The sequence below is a fragment of the Aethalodelphis obliquidens genome, unplaced genomic scaffold, assembly GCF_003676395.1.
Source record: "Aethalodelphis obliquidens isolate GAN/ISIS:26980383/991018 unplaced genomic scaffold, ASM367639v1 scaffold34, whole genome shotgun sequence".
Lineage (NCBI taxonomy): Eukaryota > Metazoa > Chordata > Mammalia > Artiodactyla > Delphinidae > Aethalodelphis > Aethalodelphis obliquidens.
This window is the reverse complement of record NW_020837978.1, coordinates 825,486-849,555: the sequence shown is the minus strand read 5'-3', so window position 1 is coordinate 849,555 and position 24,070 is coordinate 825,486. Positions and strand designations below refer to the sequence as shown.

General features: G+C 48.0%; 1 long non-coding RNA gene across 6 annotated transcripts; it reads left to right on the top strand.

Moving 5' to 3' along the window:
- Positions 1–642: 642 nt before the first annotated feature.
- LOC113631655 (uncharacterized) lies at positions 643–22,350 on the top strand. 6 transcript variants are annotated; one of them, XR_003437474.1, is made up of 5 exons: positions 643–1,253; positions 2,702–2,975; positions 5,396–5,478; positions 6,557–6,709; positions 6,954–8,622. It is a non-coding gene; the product is annotated as an uncharacterized LOC113631655 (long non-coding RNA). The 6 variants fall into 6 exon arrangements; XR_003437477.1 differs by lacking the exons at positions 6,557–6,709; positions 6,954–8,622 and adding an exon at positions 22,200–22,350 and having other exon boundaries at positions 647–1,253; XR_003437476.1 differs by lacking the exons at positions 6,557–6,709; positions 6,954–8,622 and adding an exon at positions 13,632–13,679 and having other exon boundaries at positions 647–1,253.
- The last annotated feature ends 1,720 nt before the right edge of the window (positions 22,351–24,070 follow it).

Here is a 24,070-nt window from a genome sequence, read left to right as displayed (position 1 = left end):
CCACCTGTGGCTTGAATGGCCTTTTTAGAATCCCTGGCCCCTGGGGTGTGCAGGCTTCTCTGCGGTAGACCGACGGCTGGTAACGAACTTTGGGTTTTCCCTCTAGAGGGTGAAGCTCCCAGCTGACTTCTTCCAATATGCGTATTTTACATAGATAAACACCTTCGCAGCTTAATAGCCATTTAAATAAATCATGCAGGTAACTTACTCTTAAAACGATCTGACACAAAATAGCTTTTCTTTTCCCGGGGGTCGTTTTCTTCCTTCTTTTCATTACTGGCTTTCACAGCTAAAGTTTCGTCTCCAGGTTGGTGGCTTTGCGGTCTTTTCACACTTCACTCTGCTGTCTGTTCTATTGTAAGGCTCACATGGCTTGCCTCATCAACGCAGGCCCAGGATAGATTCAGAACTTTATTTTCCATTGGAGGGATGGTACATTTTTGGAAAAAGCAAATGCCCCTTTGGTTTTATCTAGTGAGTGAGAATGGGGTGGGGTGTCGGCAGCGCGGCAGAAAGAGACCCAGCTGCGCGCAGTTCTGGGCTTTGAAAGAGACGACCCACTGATGGGTCCCAGTCACTTATTCCATCCTCAAGTCTCTGGAGTTAAAATATGCTAAGAATCTGGAAAACAGTGAGTTGTTTCCATTTGTCAACTTTTCATTCAGCAAAAGAAGCTCTGAACGCCCACCGTCCCTCCACGGAAAGGAAACGCTGTCTGGGACGTGGAAATACAAACCAAACTCCAGAACCCAGGTCTTAGGACGAAATGGTTGTGGGCAGTTAAGCAGGCCCGCTGGGAAGACAGGATTTGGGGTGGAGGCTGGGCGTGACGGGGCCTCTGTGAGCCCATCTGAGTCGGAGGACAGAATGCACTGGGGGGTCTGGGCTAGTGTCGGGGAGGGATGTAGTGGAGGGGCAGGGCTGGCGGATCTCTGTGGAGAGCACTTTCCAGGGAGGCAGGGTCAAGCCTCACTGGTCCCGGTCAGCTGCTGGTCAGGTGGAGGGTGTGTGTTGGCATCCGGCAGAGGGAGTGGGCCCTGCTGAGCCCAGTGAGGACCGAATGTAGTCAACGTCTTTTCCTTTTGTGGTTTCTACCTGTGGAAAACGGCTGTGGCTGGACGGCTCTTAGAAAAGGGCTGAGCCTGAAGACATTTCCATTTGTAAGTCAGTTACCAAAAACAGCTTTGTTGTGCGTTTTATGGATGTAGGGATTTAATAGAAAGGAAAGGAAAGGATGTAGACGCATCTAGCAGGTAAGTATGACTGGGAAATAAGTGGTTTTTTTTTTTTTGGTGGGGGGCTTTTATTTTCCAACAGCAGCAAATATAAGTCTGTAGTAATGTGAAAATTATAGGTAATTTGGGGTATCTTGAATTCATTATAATATATTCCCGACCCCGTTCTAACTAGGAAATCGTTTTGAGGCCGCAATTTGATTGATGTCTGGAGTTTGGGTGTCACTACGGCGGAAAGATCAGAGCTGGGCAATGTAGGGAACACCCCTTAGAAATATTTTTCCTGGCCTATGTTATGTGCAGTTTTCTAGTTTTCGTTCACGTTTCTGATGAAAGGACATAGGGCACCTTACTTTCATATCTTGAGTTAAAAGTGGAATTTCAGTCGATATGTAATTTCTGTTACTTCTGATTATGAGAAGCTCATTTGCGTCATCTTCCTGTAAACTGCTTCCTAAAGCTTTAAATACTACTTAAAGGAAAGGTTTAAATTTTGAAAATTTACATGATTTTAAAAGATTCTAAATTTCCCTTTTGCATTGTATTTCCTTGCTATTCACTTTGTCTTTTCTAGAGAAGGTGAACAACTTAGGTTAATGTCTATTAACCTCCCATTAATCCTTTAGAGCGGGAGAGAGGTAAACACGTCTTCGCCCTTTGAAACTAGGAAAATGGAGTCATTGGAAGATGAAAAGTAAACCCTGAGGTCAAACAGGTTGACACTTTCATTAATAACTGGGAGTTTCAAAAGACAGCAGTACATCGGAGAATGGGAGAAAAATGTGCTTTAAAACCTTCGTGTTATCTAGAGAATTGTCTAGATTTGTTTCTCTGTGCGCCAGGCATCTTGTTCCCCCTTCTACCTACTAGTGACAGCATCTCCATATCCCGGAGGCATCCTGCTTCTTCCACTTGGTGCTGGCCCGGGGCAGCCACACAGCTGGGACCCCCAGGCCCAGGCCTGTCTGTATCACTTGGCCCCTGTGCTTGGCCCCATGCAGGCGTGGGGTCAGCCTCAGGCACCTGGAGCCCTTCCCTGGGATGCTCAGTAAAGATGATAAATAAGGGTGCCTGCTTGGAACCCCTGTGACCATCTCGTGACTTCCCTGGCTCCTTGTCAGAAGCGCACTCACGATAGAAGAGGATGACCCCAGAGGAGAGCAGAGGAGGGGGTGGGGCCGGCCAGGCCCTAGAGCTCTCATTTCATTCTTCAATTCCAAAATCATTTTTGAGTGATGCTCTGTGCAAGGCACTTTCGTAGGTGCTGGGGAAACATTCAGGGGAGGACAGTCAAGGTCTCTGCTTTCAAAGCTTAAGTTCGGGGAGACAGACAACCAACAAATGTACCAAACAACCTTTCAGATAGAGAAAAGTGTTTGAAGACAGACCGCAAGCAAATTAATATAAGGGAACATTTCTGGTGGTAATGAAGGAGAGGAGAAATGATTTTCCCTCTACCTTTCTAGGTTCTGTGGCTGAAACCCCCCTGCGATAAAAGACAACACGAGAAAAACAAGCACAAGTTTCACAAGCATCTACATCCTGTGCTGTGTCCATGGGAGAGACCCAGGAAAACGGAGTCGCTCCCTGAAACGGCCAAGCCTCCACTTCAACACCATCTTCAGCTAAAAACAGCAGAAAGATGTTGAGGTTTGGAGGAGTCAGTTACGGGGGGTCATCAGGAGAAGCGGGCGAACGCGGAGGAGCTTGTTTCGGAGGTTGAAGTCCCTGCTCTCTCAGGTGACTAGAGTCTCCCGTGATGCTGAGTCCTCGGCGGCTCTCTGGTACAGAGAGGGAGACACTGGCAAATGGAGATTCCCTCATAAATGCAAAGCCCTTCCTGAGGGCGACCTCTGCCAGGTTTTCAGAGCTCCTCCTGTGTCTGCCTTTCCTTAAAGATACTCAGATCAAAATAATCCTTTCGCCACAAGGGCCTTCCGCCCCCTGCGGTATCGGAGGTGATACTATAACAGGGTGATGCAGCTGAGACATGGACGTCGGGTAGGTGGTCGGCCACGGGGGACCTGGGGGTATCGTTGATCTGGGATCTGATGACCCAGAGGAGGCGGCTATGGGAAGGTCGGCAGGCGGAGCAGCAGAGACAAAGGCCGTAAGGAGTGATCTCGGGATGTCGAGAGTACCGAGGACCAGGTTGCTCCACTCCAGGGGAGCTGCTGGGGACGAGCGATGCAGCAGTAACAGACAGACGGTCATCAGGCCTGCCTCTGGGCTCCTCTCCTTTTAGGTGCCGTCCCCATGAAGAGCCACCGTCCTGTCGCGGTCACGTGACATCGCCGGGTTTTTACAATATAGCCCAGCAGGTTCCAAAGCTTTGGGCTGTCATCGTCCCCATTTTTCCACGAGGCGCTCACATCCTAGTGGTGTATGTTTGCAGATATGCTGATTTTTTCTCATTTTGGTCACAGAGGCACGTTATTCCTAAATGCTGTAGGCACTCAAGTCTGGCTGTGGGATTGGTGTGCGTAAGTGGCCGACTGGAGGAGATTCTTAGCAGGTTCAGCCCTCTTCCGACTGTGGTAGGCAACGCGTGCAGGTCTGGAGCTCAGGATGCTTGGGGAGGAGTGGGGGAGTGTCGCTCTGACTGAAAGGATGAAGGTGACAGTCATGACGCCGAGATAAGAGTCGAGTGCAGGGTTTCGAGAAAGCTGAAGGTGGAGTTTACTTGTGGTCGTTAAGTAGATGAAAGATTCATACTTTGAAAACCAAAAGTGGTTTGCCGAGTGTTTAACCTGTAGTGAATACAAACCACCCACAGGAACAGCACATCAGTCTGAATTCTTACTGAGAAGCAACAGCACCCACTCTGGCTGCTTTCAGCAGAAAATGCATTTATTAAAGGACACTTAAAGGCTCTCTGGCTTGGGAGGGCTGAAGAGTCCGTTTTGGAGGCTGCATCACCAGAATGACGTTGAACTCCACCCCAAAACAGGTGTGGAAGGACCGCCGTAGTTGCTGCCACTGCCGGCGCCGCTAACACTGACAGCTGGACATCAGGGTCTCCTTGACTAATTCACGCCCCTGAAGTCACCTGGCCAGGAGGGAGTTTCTCCACTCCAGGCCTGCTGCCTGTTTCCTTGCAGTGTGCTCTGTCTCAGAGAGGTCTCACGTGGGAGGGCCTGATTGGCAGAGTGTAAATCTCAGGTGTGAACCCAGTACAGGGAGGCTGGGAAGGCAAGTTTCTGGCTGCCACCTTGGGAGACAGAACTCATTATGGAGGAAATTCAAAAGACATGGGGTCGGCGGGTACATGGCAAATACCTTCTGCATTCAGGAAGGAAGGGAATCCTGAGAATCATGGCAGAAATCAATAAAATGGGCGACCTACCTCAGCAACATTGAGATAATTTACAGACCAAAGACGTTTCTTGGAAAAGAATAATAAGATAGACACACCTCTGATGAGACTTAGAAAAACATTGATGTTACACATGCACAGTCTTACACATGCACACAGTCACACACATGCACACACACGCACACATACGCACACGTCAGGAAATACGTAAGGTAGAGTATTTACAATTTGTAAACGAATAATTCTTCATCAGCTCCAGATTCAAAGTCCTGAGAGGTGATCATTGGACAAACCGGACTCAGATGCCTGCCCTGGGCATGTGGGGAGAAGAGAGGTTCAGGCCCCCGATTTCTGGGTTGGCAGGTACTTCCTCCCAACAGGATTATGCACAAGAGGAAACACCCCAGAGGGGCAGCCAGCAAATGACAAATGTGCAGCCCCTGTACTGTGAGTTATTTCATTAGTTCCCTATTGATGGACGTTGATATTCTTTACGAAATTTCATTACTATAAAGAAGCCTCAACAAACATCTTTGTCAAAATTTTTACCCTAGAAGTGAAACTACTAAATCAAAATATATGAATAATTTTATGGCTTTTGAGTAAACTGTCAAATTACTGTCTCTAAGAGTTGCAACACTTTACAGCCTCACCAGCTGTGATAAAAGAGGATGCACCTCACTTCATCTTTCCTAGTTTTGATTATTTCATAATGGAGGTGATATCTCATGGATGTTTTAATTGGAATTTTTAATTATACCTGAGGGTAGGCAACTTTACATGCATTACAGGTCTAATATGTACAATATTTTGTAAGAGAGATGTCATGATCTTTGTTTCACAGATGAGAAAACTGAAGGTCAAGGAAGATGAAGGAACATCCCCTCAGTCCCTCAGTCAGTCCAGGATGTGGGATTCAAACCTAAGGTATTTTACTCTAAAGCCCTTATTCTTAACTACTGTTTTATTTCAGAGAAATGGATGTATTTGACTAAATATGCAAATTAAAGTATATGAAGACTAGAAAGAAATGTAGTCAGAGTTTCCCAAAGGGTGTTCCAAGGAACACATGACTTCTCAAATTCTCAGAGGGAAAAAACAATTCGATATTTAAAACTTTGGGAAATGCTGGATAATGCGTCCCTTCTTGGAGACTCATAGCAAATGTCAGGATTTTTACGGCATCGAGAAGTCTTGCACCAAAGAAACTGTTTAACATTTCAGGGAAGTAGCGTTCCAAGGAACACGTTTGGGAGATGCTGCCAAACATGGTGCCTCGTATTTCTGTGTCATGTTTTATTGCGTTGGCTACAACATCTAGACAATGGTAAATGGTATTGGAGGGAGTGGCTATTTTATTCCCTATCCGCCCCCCACACACTGATTTAATGAGAATGTTTCTAGAATTTCATCACTAAGTATTGTGTTGGCCATGAGTTTAAGAGAGATATAGTCTTTATTACCTTCTCTTCCGGCGTATAGAACCAGAAATGGATGTTGAATATGAATGAATCAGCTTCTCACACAAAGGGGGGAAATTCAGTGTGTATTCATCAACTTGACAGTGTGTTCGATGGACAGGGCACCCTTCCCCGTGTTCCTGAGTGACGCAGCCCCTGCCCTGGGCTGGGGGAAGGCACATACATTTTCTCCCAGAGGCAGCACGTGGCTTTCTCACCTTTACCGTGGGCCGGAGAAGGGGGAGCACACCTAACTTGCTTAGTCAGCAGATGTTTTCTGAGTACCTCCTGTGGGTCAGGCTCGGTTGGCTCTGTGTCTCTAAGCACAGCATTTAGCCTGTGCGGGGAGGGGGCGCATAAATACAGTCCACGTCAGGTGAGGTGTGAAGAGTTGGCTTTGATGTTGGCTGTCTGCACCCCACGCCAACGGGACCTAAGATGTGGGGGGGTTTCTTCTCAGGCCCCCTCCCCCTCTTCCCCTCCTCGCCCCCCGCCTTCTCACCTTGGCTGCAGGCAGTGGGACACGACAAGCATGTTTTCCCCAGAGATACACAGGCTGACCCAGTCCTGGCTCAGATGTGGCATATATATTGAGAATGGAATCAGGGCAGGAAGCTTTCGACCGCTTAGGACACAGGACTTTGCTTTTGGCTGGAGAGGACTTGGAGACGGACTCGGAGTCCTTGGGGCACTGGCGAGTGAGTGATTGCATTTCGGTTTGGGAACCATTTTTTTCACCCATAATCTCCCCATCTTCCAGCTTATGGGGTAGTAAATAGCCCCTCTGTGCAAAAAGAACGCTGACATCATAGGTCTGGGCACTTAAAACAACATTTCACCAGCACTTTTATTAGCAACGTGCCCTGAGGCTGCACAGCCAGTCCTTCCCAGCCCCCTTATTCTGTTATGAACCGCACTGTCTCAATGAGGCCACTTTTTCAGGGTCCAAGTCATTTCCTGCATCCTCCCGCCGCCAGGACTGTTGGGATGAGATGCAGTCCGGTTACACAGTACCAGATGCAGACACACGTCTTCCATCTCGGCTGTGGGTACAAAGCGGTTGTCAAGAAATGCCGTGTAATCCTGACCTAAGAGGGTGACAGTTCATCAGGTCTGTGACAAAGCGAGGTGACTTCCACCTTCCCTTCTGCTATTTGTCCCCAACGTGGGACCTGTGAAATTCTGGAGATTCTGAGTGAGGGAAGAGAATGTAAGTTGAAAGCTAGGTGAAGGAGGAAGGGCTGGGAGTTAGGGAAGAAGTATTAATGCTCAGTCTTCATGGGTCTTTTTGGTTTTGGTGAGTTTTCGAAGAGACTAGGACTGAAAACTAAGAATTTTCCTGTGAGTGGAGGAACCCTCGTTTCAGAACTGACGGGAGTGAAAGCGCAGAGGGCGTTGAAGCGGTCAGGTTTTCTGCCATCAGCGTTGCTTTCCCGTCCCTGGTCGCTCGGTGCATGACGAAGAGTTGGAATGATGGGTTGGAGTTTGTTAACAGTGAGTCTTATTAGTATCTATGAAGAATTGATCACACAATGTCCAACGAGTGCATAGAAACCACTTAGGATATCAGTATAGTTGGTTTACTGCAGAGTCAGCATAAATTCTCCTTGCTTCTCCTTCCTGACGGGTAGCTCTTCTCATTTCAAATGTTACCTGTAAAGTCTCTGCTTTGCAATTCCTAGATTATAAAGTGGTCTGTTGTCTTTCAAGATAGAAAATGTATGCTCAAGGATCCATCCTTAAGGAGGCTGTCAGACAATGCCTTTGTGATGTGCGGATGCAGGGAGGCTGGTTCAAGACCCCTTCCCCAGAGTCTGGGGGGGGCAATGGCCCCTGAGACCCGGGTCCCCCCGCGCTGGGCTGCCGAGCGGGGTCGTGGCCGCCACGTCGTTCCTCCAGAGGCCGGGGCCTGGTGAGGGGTGGAGGGTCACACACAAGGGGCAGCGGGGCCGGAGCCCTCCAGCTCTGTCCTGCCTGGTTTGCCGGCTGAAGGCTCAGCCAGGGCTGGTTCGTGCAGCACCCGCTCTGTTCTCTCGACCTCATTTTTACTGCAAATTCTTCTTGTGCAGAAAACTTCCCTTCCACATTCTTGTGCTTTCCCGTTTAGATTTGGAGAGAACGCTGATTCTTCAAGGCTGTCATTCCAAGGCCCAGAGCGGCTCGCCTCACTTTGTTTGTAATACCCTGATGAAAGTTTGCTAAATTCCTTATTTTTAAAAGAATTTTCTTTGTCCTGGGGACAAAGAGGAAGAAAAATCCAAACAAACAAAAAAATCAAAGGTTTCCTGCTTTTCTAGGTTTATCACCATTTGAACGTGAAAATAAGATTTTCAAATCCTTTTTGCTTTGAATGAAATTCAGATGTAAGGTCCCCTGGCCGCTGGCCTGTCCCTGAAGCAGGGGGAGGGCTGGAGGAGAACTCCAGAGCCTGTGAATTGCCTTCCCCTCCTTTGCCTGCCTCTGAGTCTCCGGGTGGCTCGGTGGCTCCTATGAGGTTGCGCTGTCCTCTCTAAGAATGTGTCTCCCTGTGCCATGCGGCTGCTTCCCACTAGCTATCTATTTTACGTTTGGTAGCGTATATATGTCCATGCCTCTCTCCCGCTTTGTCCCAGCTTACCCTTCCCCCTCCCCATATCCTCAAGTCCATTCTCTAGTAGGTCTGTGTCTTTATTCCCATCTTACCCCTAGGTTCTTCATGACCGTTTTTTTTCCCTTAGATTCCATAAAAATGTGTTAGCATACGGTATTTGTTTTTCTCCTTCTGACTGACTTCACTCTGTATGACAGACTCTAGGTCCATCCACCTCACTACAAATAACTCAATTTTGTTTCTTTTTATGGCTGAGTAATATTCCACTGTATATATGTGCCACATCGTCTTTATCCATTCATCCGTTGATGGACACTTAGGCTGCTTCCATGTCCTGGCTATTGTAAATAGAGCTGTAATGCACAGGGAGATCAGCTCGGTGCTTTGTGGCCACCTAGAGGGCTGGGATACGGAGGGTGGGATAGGGAGGGTGGGAGGGAGGGAGACGCAAGAGGGAAGAGATATGGGAACATATGTATATGTATAACTGATTCACTTTGTTATAAAGCAGAAACTAGCACACCATTGTAAAGCAATTATACTCCAATAAAAATGTTAAAAAAAAAAAAAAGGAATGTGTCTCAGGTTTCCTGGTGTCATTTCTTACGAGGGCCACTTAGCAGACGATTACGATGGGGCCTCCGAGGTGAAATTTAACTCCTGCTGTCCGCGTGCTGGGGCCCGGGGGGCGCTCCCTGAGTCCTGGGAGAACTACCTCAACATGGCTCCGGACCCAGAGCAGACCTACGAAGGCAGGGACCCGAAATCTCCGAGAATTCATTGACTTGGTTCCTAAAATGGGGAAGTATTTTATTTTTACAAGTTTCTTTTCCCTTGTCCTTGTTTCAAGTGAAATCTTTTTTCAGGTTTCATTGTTGTGGACTAGGTTATCTGCAGGTCACTGGGACCCCAGGTTGATTGCATTTCCTAAAATTGTGCTTTTCGCTGAATGTGGCACAAGAGGTTGTTTGCGGCCGGCTCTGTGGAACAGGACGGCCCATGGAAGCAGTCACGAAGGTGTTCTTTCTGTTTCTGCTGCTCCCCGTGGGGGCATTTTAGGGATCTCCGGTGCTTGAGGGGCCTAAAGTCAGCAGAGAAAAATCCTGGACTTCTGAAGCATCCGGCCAATTTTGTGGAGTTCAGAACAACTTTGTTTTTCAAGACCTTTTTTCCATGACTTTCGAGAAGCTGGCTGCATCTTGCGGCACTTTTCCTTTGGATGAATCATTTTCCAGATCCAGTGTGCAATGACTTGCAGCCAGAGACGCAGCCTCCTAACTCCAGATGCAGGTCCAGATGTCTGCAAGTTCACGGAAGGGAAGATACAAATGTCCTGGCTTTGCCATGTGCCCTGGGAAGCATCCTTTTTTTTCTCTTTAGAGAGAGGGAGAGAGGGGAAAACCCACCAGATTTGCTTCACTTCCTGCTTTAAACACTATGCCTTAGAGTTCATTTACATATGAAATTGAATCATGTGATAGCACATGTGGGGAAATTTTGCCTGAAACCCATTTTCCTTTAATCCGCAGATGCTGTGGATCGTGAAATGCTGGCACTTGTCAGGGTGGCAGGCTTTCCCGGAAGGCACAGTGTAAACTACACGCTACTCAGTGAGCAGCTTTGTACACGGGTCCTAAACCGCTTTCTGAAGAGGATACCATGGAAGTTTATTTAGTTCCCTTATCTTTAAAATAGTGTAAAGACACTAAATAACTCCATAGAATTATTGTGGCATCACTGAGAATCCTTTGGGGTACTTTGCATGGGAATAAATGATCGTTCGTTAATATGAAATTATAGAATCGAGCCCCATCAAAATAGGATTTTTGTTTGTTTTATTACTTTTCGTCTTTGTGTTGCTGGTGTATCTACCTGTGGCTATTTGTAAAACTTTCCTATTTTCAACAAATACATATTTAACCCTTGTCGCAGGCCGGGAACCTTTCTACGCGCCGCGGAGTCAGAGGTGCACGAGGTGGACCTGGCTGTCTCTGGCACACGTGGAAATTAAGGGAGCGCAAGGGGGTAACAGGAGAAACAGTGTTCTGGCCTGAATCGTGTTTGGGCCCTAACCCCCAGGACTGGATGACTGTATTTGGAGGTGGGGACCTTTACCGTGGTGGTTAAGTTAAAATGAGGTCACTAGGATGGGCGCTGATCCCACAGGACCGAAGTCCTTATACGAAGAGGAGATGAGGACACAGACACACACAGAGGGACAACCACGTGAGGACACGGGGAGAAGGTGGCATCCCCAAGCCAAGTAGGGAGGCCTCGGGAGAAACCAGCCCTGCCCACACCTCGATCCTGGATGTCCAGCCTCCAAACCATGAGGGACTAAATGTCTGTGCTTTAAGCGCAGCCCGAGCAGACCAACATAGACAGAAAACGCGCTCGTGAAACAGAAAGGCAGATTGCGCGTCAGGACGGTGGGCCGCACGTCAGCTCATCTTGGGTGGGCTAACACAGTGCTGTGCCCCAGGCATGAGCGAAGAAGGCCTCATCCTGCCCGTGGGGCCGGCCTGCCGCGGGGACACATGGTGAGCGCGTGGCCTCACCAGCGCTCTCTCTGCAGAACGTCTGAGGCCCTGGAGCCCCGCCCGCGGGCAGGAGAGAGGGTGCTGCGTGGTGTCAGCTCTGAGGAAGATCACCCTCAACGCCGAGGGGTCTGTTCCGAGCGCGGGGAGGAGACGAGCCCCGTATGCTGGCCTCTGTTCGCACGGCCCCGTTATCGGGAAGAAGCCTGTTCTCTCAATCTCATTTTTGTCTCTGGTAAGTGGAGAAATGTGGTTTGCATCACTCAGAGCCTTGGGAATGTCTTACGGGATATTTCTGGAATGGGCAAAGTTCAGCACAGGCTGGAGCCAAAACGTCCCCATGACTGAGTCAGTCTAGTCCGAATGTTTACGACCGTCTCGAGAATGGTCTGCATATGTGCGAAGCTGGCGCTGCGGTTGATCACATCCCTGGGAACCGAGGAAACGCCGCAGGAAAGCAAGAATGGCGCGCGGGCTGCCCACGGGTGTCTTTTCTCTTTCGGAGCTTGCGGCTGCGGGAGAAGGCCAGCTGCACGTGAGTGTTTACCAGGCTCTTCCCCTCAAAGGACCAAGCCTCCTCAGCCTGGTTGGAAGCCCCAAAGGCCGCAGGGAAGCCCAGGTGACCTGCGTCATGATCTTCTTCCTTCTTTGCCCTGGACTCCACCTTCAGGACCGGTTCAGTCCAGCATCTCTGAAGTTTTTGACGGGAGTCACCTACAACAGGGTTCTCAAAACGTGGTCTGTGGGCCCCTGGGGTCTCTGGGACCCTTTCAGAGGTTTCGAGCTCAAAACCACTTTCCTAATAATACTAAATACTCTTCCCCCCTCCCTCTCCCACAAGTGTGCAGTAGGGTTTTCCAGAGGCTGTGGAATGTGAGCTCACTATTCTCGTGTTCTCTAGAATGTTCTAAATAAGTAGGGTTAAGTTGTACGTATGTGCATTTTCAGAGATTAACAGCTTTCAGTACTTCTCTGTTCTTACTAGTTATCTTCCGTTATACCTACTATAATTTCCATAAATTTATTTTGGAAAATCTCAAATTCCCTTAGCTATCATTAAAATTACTTATGTTGAGAAATACTAAGAACATCTCCCCTAGAAGCAGGAATTAGAGATATCTTTTGTAATTTCTAGTATTCAGCATTTTACAAGATATACCAATGAAAAAGAAAGTAGAATTATTTTTTTACAAATGAAATGCTTATGTACATAGAAAATCCAGAAGAATTTTTTTACAAATGAAATGCTTCCATACGTAGAAAATACAAGAGACTCAATACCAAGCCGGTTAACAGGACTTTTAGTATAAAAATAAGGTGAAAAAAAAAAAATAGGTGAAAATTTTATTCACAGCAACAAACATCATAATACACCAAAGGATAAGCAAAATCAAAATAACCTATATTTTTAAAATATCATAATATTTGATCAAAGAACAGAATGTAAAACCTGATTAATAAGGCAATAATAAATACATGAATAAAGAAAACAATAATTCTTCCCAAATTAATACATAAATTTAATGCAATTTTAAACAAAATCCCATTAGCTTTTTTTAGCTAGACAAAATGTGTCTAACATTTGTATGGAAAAGTAAAGGCATGAGGTCTGACAAGACATTTTTGATGACGAAGATTAGTGACCAAGGGTATATACTTATATATTATTAGAATTTACCCATGAAGCTACAGAGAGGTATGAGCACAGGATGGACAAATACATTAGTAGAACAAATGCAAACATTGAGAAACAATCCACGTGTATGAAAGAACTTCATCTATGATAAAGTTGGCATGTTATTTCATTGGTGGAGAAAGAATTATTCAATAAATAGTGCTGGAAAAATTGTCTATTCATGTGGAAGAAAAAAAATCATACATAAGACCATAAATAATCCTCCACTTCAGACAGTTTAAATATATAAATCTAAAAGTGAAATAAAATACTGGAAGAAATATGAGAGAAGAGTTTTGTAATATTGTGGTAAAGATGACCATCCAGACTGTGTAGGAAATGCATAGCTATAAAGGACAAAATGCACAGATTCGATTATATAAATATTAAAAAGCTTTATTTTTAAAGGGGAAAAACCCCAAAGCCAAAGATAATAATATTAATTATAATGGGGAAAATACTATGTTATTAAGAAAAAGGTAACCTAGTTTTTTAAATGAACAAACTATATAAATAAGGAGATCACTGAAGAGAAAATATGAAAAGCTATATATAAAAAAATGTTCAATGTCACTAATAGTCAGGGAACAATAACATAACATTTGGGAAAATAAGAAAGAAAAGTAATTTCAAGTTTCTTATGCAGAAATACAAAAAAGTAACTATACCTTTTCATCTTGTTTTTGTTAATATTTCAACTTATGGAAAAACATTTCTAAATTTTATAGTTGTGTCTGAAACTATTACTATTTTAGAATGTAATATCTTATTCTAAAATAAAATGAAATTTATTTATAATATATTTTGTTGTGGTGCAGTGGATAAGAATCCACCTGCCAATGCAGGGGACATGGGTTCCAGCCCTGGTCCGGGAAGATCCCACATGCCGTGGAGCAACTAAGTCCGTGCGCCGCAACTACTGAGCCTGCACTCTAGAGCCCACGTGCCACAACTACTGAAGCCTGTGCACCTACAGCCCGTGCTCTGCAGCAAGAGAAGCTACCTCAATGAGAAGCGCGCGCACCGCAATGAAGAGTAGCCCCCGCTCGCCGCAACTAGAGAAAGCCCGCGCTCAGCAAGAGAAGACCCAACGCGGCCAAAAATAAATAAAAAATAAATAAATTAAAAATATATGTGTATATTTTTGTTATATTTAAGGATGACTCAATGGCTTTAAAATGGGAGATTAGAAGGCTTGCTTTCTCAGTGCACAGCTGCACTGTCTGCGTAGAAAGATGCTGCAAAGGATAAATGCATGCATCAGGGCCTTCTCTTAAGAAAGAAGTCTAATTCAAAGAAACTGGTTGAAACTGCAAGTAAGAAATGGAAATATGACGAAAGCTATTTCCCCCTCAGCTCTATAGATTAAGAATGTACCTTGTGTTTAATGCAACAGAAAAAATTCAAATTATATTAAGGTGCCAGTTACACCGAGCCATCACTTTTGGGCCTGTCATTCAGAGTTTAAAGGAAAAGACATAGAACATTTTAAGCATAGACTTGATGAGTTCTTTTAAAAACCAAAAATTGCCTGATAAAGCTTGTCGAACGAGAAATGAAAAAGCCACAGAAACATCTTCCGGAGTAGGCGACGGTCTTGCTGGAGACTGGCTCACAACGGCACAGAGAAGAGGCAAGCCAGGCGCTGACATTGCTGGATGTCTGCTGGCTGACGAGTCAGGTCAGGAGTCGTGGCACGGCTGCTTTCTGACACCACTGTCACCTGTCGTGTTGAAGCTGTACCTGCAAACAGGAAGATCTTGTCTGCAAACGTGTACTTTCAGCTTAAAAAGGATGCCTGACTTACCGTTTTGCTTGTCTTCATCTGGGATTCTATCAATGATCATGGAAGGCGGCTTCCTTCAAGTGAGTGCTGGGTAACAGGCACACATGGGGTGAAATATTCCGAGGGATGAACACCTTTTCTGAACCTTGTGGTTTGCTCTGGAACAACTGTGCTGACGTTCGCACTGCTGGCGTCTCACCACAAATGAAGACACAGGGACGAGGAGCTGTCCCGCGCTAGAGTCACCAGGTCTCCACTGCCACACTCACGGGGGGAAACGCCACCTTTCCTTAAGAATGTCTAGAAGAAGTAAAATTGCTTGTTAAGATTCCGGGGGTCTCTGAGGCACTGTTCATCTTTCTCCATTACTTTTTCTTTCTGTCTCTCATACTGGATAACATCTATTCATCTGTCTTACCAAGTTCCGCTTTGTTTTCTTCTGCCTGCTCAGATCTTACGTTGAGCTCATCTAGTGAATTTTCACTTCAGTTTTTGTAATTTTTTTTCTAGATTTGCCATTTGGTCTTTAAGAAAACGATTTCTTTGTATTGCCGTTCTCTATTTGGTGAAACATCATCCTCATACTTTCCTTTAGCTGTTTAGATATGGTTTCCTTTAGTTCTTTGGACATATTTAAAATTACTGATGCAAAACCTTTGTCTAACCTGCGTGTGGGCCATGATTTCTTGTTTTTTGCATGTCTTGTAATTTATTTGGAAAACTGCCTGTTTTAAATAATATAATGTGGCAACTCTATAAATCAAATTCTCCCTCCCACCCAGGGTTTGTTGTTGTTACTGTTTGTTGTTGCTTTTGTTGTTGTTTGTTTGTTTAGTGGCTTTTTTTAAAAAACAGAACTAATTCTGTAAAGTCTGTATTCTTTGTCACGTGTGGTCACCAAAGTCTCTGCTCGGTTAGGTCAGTGGTCAGCTCATGACTAGACAATTTCCTCCAATGTCTGGAACCAGGAAATCTTCCAGTTTTTGCCAAGGTCTTTTTGTGTGTGTTGGGCCATGCCTCAGCACGCGGCAGGGCAGATGGCGTCTCTGCCTTAGCCATCGCTTGCTGTGCGCAGAGCCTCAAGGTCAGCCAGAGCTGAGAGCTTAGAACCCTCTCAGGTCTTTCCTGGGATGTGAGAGCCATGCACACGCCTGTGGCCTCGTAGAATCCCAGGAATATGTCAGGGCTTTTCAAGGCCCTCTCTGGACATCTCATGCCTCAGCTTTTCCTTTTAAGTTTTTCGGTTAGCCTAATTTTTGCCGCTGTTTCAGGCAGTCATGATGTTACACAACTGCTACTGATTTGTTTTTCACAAACACCCCTGGGGGAAACATTGTTTGCACTTTATTTGAGTCGGGTCATTTGATAAAGTGGGGTCTTTCATAGAACCACCTAGAAGCCATATAATGAGAATTCACTGGGGAAGGGGCCTTGAAGAAGTTCCAACTCGTCCTTCCCCTTTGGCGGCTGCCAGGCTCCTGGTTTTCAGTGGGATTTCAGGCTGTGGGTTTTCCAGGCTCCAAGGAGAGAGGGAGGAGGAGAGATGGCAATAGGGGAGTTAAAAGGCCACAAAGCCCTCTCTGTTCCGAGGTTCAGCTGTTTTACCTGAATAAAAGATCCTCGGGTTATTGCAAGCCTTGGTTAATTTCCAGAGGTCAGAGAAAGTTGATGATGACCGTTTTTCCCAGGGCTTTTGTTGCTTTTATGGAGAAGAGGATTTCTGGAGGTCATTCCTCTGCCATTCACAATGATGTCTACACTGTTTTAACAGCAAAAACCTGAAAACAGCCTGACGGTCCAACAGCAAGGGAGTTTACTATGCCCTGGGACGTCTGTATCATGGGATATTGTAAAAAGACTCAAAAGAATGAGTTATGTCTCTTGAGCTGGAGGGGTGTCATGATGTTTTAAATTAGAAAAGTTGGAGAGAGAGAGAATGAGTTCACGTGTGTGTGCACGTATGTAAGGATAATAGTGGGATGTCAAGACTGACTGCGGTGAGATTTGGAGAGTAAACGGAAGGGCGTGTGTGATAGCTTATCAGCTGTTTATTATCTTTGCATTCTTTCAGAGATTGTGAGAAGCATGTGCTACGTTTGTCATTTCTGGAGATAACGTTAGCTCAAGCAATATTTATGAGGACAAAGCTATAGTTATTGTAGGAGCCTGAAGGGTTTTACGTGTACCGTTTTCTCTTTTTTCTCCGCTTTCTATGTCCATGTCAATACATTTCCAGAGTCGTAGCACAGATAAGCTGTGTCATTCTTGTTCATGCACATCAGAAGACCGCACAGTTCAAAAAATTAAGTACTGCACTGACTCCCCACGTTCGGTTTCTAGCCTTGAGCGATGAGCAGTTCAGCTCGTGACAGAATTCCCAGCTGTGCCTCCGGTGAAGCAGTGACCCTCCGAAGACAGCTGGCAGGGCCCCCGCAGCCCCCTGCCGCCTGCCCCCCACTTAGCACGTTCAGGATGAAAGGAGGGAGCTGTGTGGGCAGGCCTGGCCCATCTTGCAGAGGAGGTCTCCTCGGAGTCTCACAGTACATCTTGTCGTCCTGTGTTCTCGGTCCTCAAGTGACCACTCCAGAATCTTTAGTCACCAAGACCTCTGAGAGCTGCTCTTGACGCTTGAGAGGAGGTCGCAGGGGATGCCCAACGTCCTCCACTGCCGCGCTCCCCCCCACGGGGCCCCTCCCACCGGCCGACACCAGGTTCAAGGAGCCCTGGGAGGGAGGGCGCTGGAGGCTGGGGACCCTCCACTCTCCCGACACCCGCGACGGTCAGCAGAGCAGGGCCTCCCCGGCTTGGCTGGGCTCCGCGGCATCCCCTCCACCCGCTTGTTACCCCGCAGGGGTCTGGGCACGAGCCCGCGCAGCGCTCGCCCTCCAGGCGCCACCGCAGCCTCCGTGGCCCCGTCCGCGCGTAGCTCTCTAACGCTGCTTCTCTTGCCACTTTCTCCTGTCTCTTTTCCTTCCACGTCACACATCTCCTCTCTTTTGGTCACAGCAGATTTACTGTGTGAACGGTGCTACATTTGGACCGTGACGCGGTCTCGTGTTGCCCAGAACTCGCACCTCGTCGCAACACCGCTGTGACCCTGTGGAGGTCAGGGGGAGCCGTGGGCTGGGGCTGGGCGGCTGCCACCCTGCTGAGCACAGGATGGAGCACAGACCCCACTCCCACCAGCGCTGCTCTGGAGAAGCTCAGGACGGCGTCGCAGACGTGGGGTCTGCAATGGAGATGCCGGTGGTCCAGGACGCCCACTCACCTGGAGGGCCCAGAGCACGACACACCTGCCCACTGGCCATCTCCAGATCTGGCAGGGTGCTGGCGTCTCGGCCAGACAGGGCAGCGTCTGAGCCCCAGCTGAGTGGGTTTTCCTTGTGAAGTGTGCCCCCCACGGCAGTGATCCCGTCCTGTAGAGTGTCGAGGGGCACCCAGGTACACACTCCTTCTGTGCACGGCTGCCCCTGGGCTTAATAACAATAGTGTAAAAATTGATTCTAAGCTTGGGGCTTTCACAAACGGGTGGTCCCCTCAGGTGCCCCTGATGCGTTTCTCACGTTTGATTTCCTGTTGGGGATTTTGTTCTAAAGGTGTTAAAGGGCCGTGTAGTGGGTGGGTGGGTGGAGGGTGGTCAGAGCGAGCTCAGGGCGGGGAGTCAGCTCCCCCGTCTCAGGACGCAGTGGATGGTCTAGGGTGTTGGTGCGACCTCCACGTTCCCTGAAGGTCCCACTTTGGAGCTCCCTGTGGGGCCAGGACGAGCCCTCGCAGACACTCGCGTTACTTCTGCAAACACGCTGAGCTCACAGCGTTTGCTGAAATCTCGTGCACCTCCTTTACGGAGCCTCTTGGCTTCACGTGAGGGCTGGTGGTTAGCGATTGCTCCTTGGTGTCGCTGGTGATAAGAGAATCCTTTAAAGGTCGTGTCTGGGTGGTGCAGGTCTCAGCAGAGCCAGGACGTGCTGCTGGTGGGACGGGGAGCTGGGACTGGACAGCAGGACGGCTGCCCCTCCACCACCCCCTGTTCCCCAGGATCCTGTCTGCTCATCAGCCGTCACAGGGATTTGCAGACTCAGAGACTTGGGAGCTTGCCCACTTACTTGCACTCTCGGGGGACTAGCTCTGGGTCCTGGGGGGAAGCTTGCCCACACTGTGGTGTCCTGTGGCTTCACAGCCACAGGCTGCACTCCAGGCCTGCACTGAAGGGCCGTCCCAGGCAGCATGGGGTCATGGTAACACACAGGCTTTGGAACCATAGGGCAAAGTTGGTGTAAAATCGGTCTCTAAGGCAGCACGCAAGGCCTTGGAAAAGTTATCTAGCCATCCTATGCACAGTCCCCTTATATGTAAAAGGGAGGGAAGGGTAGTGGTGAGTCTAAGGTTATCAGGCCATTAAATGACATAATACACGTGAGAGCTCAGGCCTGTGCTGACACACAATGCCCCCCGGATCATGCCGGGCAGGGCTGTTAGTGGACACAAGCTCAGGACAGGGTGGAGATGAATTCTCAGAAACCCACCACTGCTATTAGAACAACAGAGGCAATACCGTCGATGGACATGTTTTGTTCTCTTAGGTACCAAAGACGGCAGATTCGGGCTCCTGCGAATAAACGGCTTCCCAGAGTTTGCAGAAAGGTTCCCTCACGAAGCTGCAAGTACTGAGATAATGGAGCCGCAAATTAAAGTCTCCGTTTAAAAAGTGACAACTGTATGTGGGGAAGAAACCCCAAACCAACTCTCTAGCTCCAAACCACCTGCTTCCATAGAAAGGGATGTAGGGTTGTCGACCAGACTTCTCTTAAACTGAAAAGTTGAGAAATGTCCACGGTAAGAAAATGCTAAAAGTTCAAAGTGTGTGGAGAGCCTTCCTGGTTCAGTCGACTGATCCTCCTGCCTTGAAGTAACTGCGTTGTCAGGTTTTGCGTTTTCCTCCAGGAATATCTGTGTGTGAGCAAAGCTAAGCCAGATATTCACTGATCTCTTCATCATTTTCAATTTTAATTGTGGTAAGATACACATAGGATAAAATTTACCATCTTAATCATTTTTATGTACACAGACTAGTAGTGCAAAGTGTATTTTCACTGTTGAGCACCCAATCTCCAGAATTTTTCTGTCTTGCAAAACGGGAACTCTGTCCCCATTAAACAATAATGTCCCGTTCCCCCTCCCCCAGCCCCTGGCACCCACCCTCCTAATTTCTGTTTCTGTGAGTTTGATGACTCCAGAGACCTCATGTAAGTGGAGTCACACAGCATCTGTCTTGTGGCTGGCTTATGTCACTGAGCATCATGTCCTCAAGGCTCCTCCACATTGTGGCAGGTGTGAGAATGTCCTTCCTTTTTAAGGCTGAATAACGTTCCATTATTTGGATGGACCACCTCGTGTCCATCCATCCTCCATCGATGGACACTTGGGTGCCGTCACCTTTTGGCTGTTGTGAACAGGGCTGCTGCGAACACGGGTGTGCAAATATCTCTGTGAGCCCTTGCTTTTAGTTCTTCACCCATATATTCCTAGTAATAGAATTGCTTGATCATATGTTAATTCTATTTTTAATTTTTAAAGGACTCATTATTATTATTATTTTTTGCGGTACGCAGGCCTCTCACCGTTGCGGCCTCTCCCGTTGCGGAGCACAGGCTCCGGACGCGCAGGCTCAGCGGCCATGGCTCACGGGCCCAGCTGCTCCGCGGCATGTGGGATCCTCCCGGACCGGGGCACGAACCCGCGTCCCCTGCATCGGCAGGCGGACTCTCAACCACTGCGCCACCAGGGAAGCACCAGGACTCATTATTTTTTAATGGACTTTATTTTTTGAGCAGTTTTATGTTTACAGAAAATTAAGTGGGAAGTACAGAGTGTTCCCAGTTACCCCTCCCTCCCTCCCACGGCTTCTCCTGTTATTAACTGTTTGCATTAGTTGGTGCATTTTACAGCTGATGGAGCAATACTGGTACATTATTATTTACGAAGTCCACAGTTTACCACAGTATGATTTCACTGCCTTAAAATCCCCTGCTCTCCTCCTCACAAACCCCTGGGACCCACTGATCTTTTCACTGTCTCCATAGTGTTGCCTTTTCCAGGACGTCCTAGAGCTGGAATCACGCAGTGTGGAGGCTTTTCACATTGGCTTCTTTCACTTAGTGATACATGTTTAAGGTTCCTCCATGGCCTTTGGTGGCTTGACAGCTGCGAACATGTGGTGTGTGCAGCTGCTGTGGGTGTGAAGTGCAGGGGTGGGGCTTCCCTTTTTTTGCGGGGGGGGAGGATGCATCTTCAATTTAATTATAGCCTTTTGGAAAGAAAGGAAATACTACACGATAAATATGGACTTCCGCTGTAAGACATCCCAATTTTAGAACATTAAAATTCGTATGGGAAGAAAAAGTGATTCTCGTGCAGGAAGCAGTGCGGTAGGTGGAGAAGATGAGCCTGAACAGCCTCAGTTGGGCTCAACAGCGAGGCCGTACGTCATCCTGATGGGACATCTGCCTGCAGCTCCCCAAGTTCTGTAAGCTGGTGATTTGACCTCTCCCAGAGGTCAGCACTTTCCATAGCTCAGTCTCACAGACACTGATTCTTTCTGAAATGAATCAGAAAGACCTTTACATTTTTTTCCTGGACTGATCTGACTTCCAGAGTGGGGGCTTTTTGGTCACCGGGGTACAGATCCTGTAGGATGCTGCCCTAACTAACTAGTTAGCATCCTAGTTAGTTGGACCTCTGGGAGCCAAGGCAACCCGAGGCCGGTGTGCATCTCACCGTGACTGCAACATGGGAACCAAGCCCGCCCCGCTCCAAGCTGCACGATGCTGGTGTGGACGCTTTGCTTCTGGCTCTGAGATCCTGACGGGGTGAGGGCCGCAGGCTGCCTATCGCTGCAGAGAAGGAAGATGGGGTAAGCCTGGCTGCCTGGCTGGAGATGCCGTCGGTTCTGGGAGCAGGAGCTGACAGCGCCAGGATGGGTTCCCTCTGATGTCAGTCCTGAACACTTAGATGGTGACAACTAGAAATGACCATGCCACCAGCCGGTGTCCTGACCTGAGCAGTGCGACCAACAAGAGCCAATCACGTCCACCTACGGACGCCCCTGCGGGAAGTGGGACGCGGGAAGCAGAGTCGCTGGGCAAAGTCACCAGCCACTGGTGTCAGCTCAGCCCTGGGCACCTCGGAGCTCATCAGGGAGGATCCTGCAGAGTCCAGAGCTCGTGAGTGTGTCCCGGTGAGCCTTTCAGGGGGGACCCAAGGCCACTGGGATGCACGGGCTCCCTGGCCCCCGGGACAAGGGCTGGAGAAGGGAGGCTGGCGGGAGAGGGCGGCAGCCCTTCTCGGGGTGTGGATGAGGTGAGGAAGCGGGGTGAAATTCCTTCTCTAAAACAGCACTTCTCAAAAGTGAAGGTGTGTGGAAATCATTTGGGAATCTTATGAAAATGCAGACTGTGTTGCAGTGGGTCTGGGATCGGGCCGGCTACTCTGCATTTCTAATGAGCACCCAGATGATGCCCGAGCGAATGGTCAAAGGTCGCCCGAGTCCCACGGCTTTACTGGAAGCTAAACAAAAACGGGCTTTTATTTTCTTTTTTCTTAGATCTCCTCCACTTACCTACCTGCCTGTGATACTGCTCCAGATAAGTACATTAAGAGTTTTCATTAAGGGCTTCCCTGGTGGCGCAGTGGTTAAGAATCCGCCTGCCAATGCAGGGGACACGGGTTCGAGCCCTGATCCGGGAAGATCCCACATGCCGCGAAGCAACTAAGCCCGTGCACCACAACTACTGAGCCTACGCTCTAGAACCGGGAGCCACAACTACTGATCCCACGTGCTACAACTACTGAAGCCCGTGCGCCTAGAGCCCGTGCTCCGCAACAAGAGAAGCCACCGCAATGAGAAGCCTGCGCACCGCAATGAAGAGCAGCCCCCGCTCGCCGCAACTAGAGAAAGCCCGCGCGCAGCAACAAAGACCCAACGCAGCCAAAAATAAATAAATAAATTTATTTTTTTTCAAAAAGAGTCTTCATTAAAAGACTGTTTTGTATCCATGGCATGTCAGTTCCTATTGGTGGACATTTAGGTGGTTTCTCATCTTTGTTCCTTTAAATAAAAACAATCTTAATCTTCGTGGCGTAGAGTTGATTTACAGCGCTGTGTCAGTTTCAGGTGCACAGCGAAGTGACTCAGTTACGCGTACACACATTTTCATTCTTTATAGATTCTTTCTCATCTTTGTTCTTACAAAAGCCAGACTGCAAGGAACAGCCTTGTCACATGAATGTTTCCCGTTTGTATGAAAAGATGTGAGTTCAAATGAAGGAAAGCGTATAGGAGGTGCTTGTCCACTGAAAACTATGATTATTCTAATGAGTGGGGACACCAGGGCTTAGGCTTTCTGACAGTCTGGTGTCATTTTGACTCAGGTCGAGCCGGCCGTCTTCCGAGATGCTGTCAGTTTTGCATGTGCTGCCATTCAGCCCCATTATCTTTCCCATCGTGCACTTGTGCAACCGTTCCCTGAAGTCTAAGTGTGGGAGTGCTTTCCACAGCCTGCTAATTCCATTTGCTAGCTGTAGACTGCCGTTCTCACCTGCCGAGATGATTGTGCTTGTTGACTTTGTCATCTAACATTTACCCTCGCTCTCCTGGGTTATTTCATCTTCACATTTGATATCTCCATCCATCTGTCCGTCCGTCTGTCCACCCATCCACCTACCCAGTGACTGTCTCCAGAGTGCCCCGCGCTATGCAAGCCTTGTGCTAAGCTCTGGGGTGTGCACCGTGGTGAACGAAACAGAAAGGAATCTGCGTTCTCCTGGACTTTCATTCCAGTAGGGAGGACAGACACTAAACAAAGATAAATAAGTTCCATGGATGGTATGCTGATGGCAGGTGCCCAGGAGGAAAATAAAACAAGGACGAGAGACGGGCAGGGTGGCCAGAGGAAACCTCACACCAATGTGACATCTGAGCAGAGGTCTGAAGATGTTTCTATCCAGTTCATTGGCCAATATGGTGAAAAAGAATTCTTCGATCTGTCACTAGAGGCCTCCCTATAGGTGGACGTTAATCCGTGAACTGGCACCTTTGGGGTACAGCCGATGAATCCACTTACATGGTCTGTGCTTAAGTATCCAGCCTGCGTTTCTCTATGTTGGTCTTAAAGATATTTGAGGAGTGTGAAAACCTGGACTCTTGGCATGCATGGCTCTTCCCTGAGCCCAGCTGGTCAACCTCTCACCTCAGGGAAGTGAGTTTAATGTGAAGGACAGTGTCCCCCCCCCCCCCCCATCGCCTGACGGAGCGGCAGCCGCTGTGGGCAGAGGGCGGAGAGGGCGACTCCAGCCGTTCTCCATCCTCATGGGCCTCGCTTATAAACCGCAGGTGGAAAGACCAAGTTTTCTGGGCAAAATCATGGGAAATTCAAGGTTTTTTCTCGGGAAATTTTGGCCCTGCCCTTGTGCTGT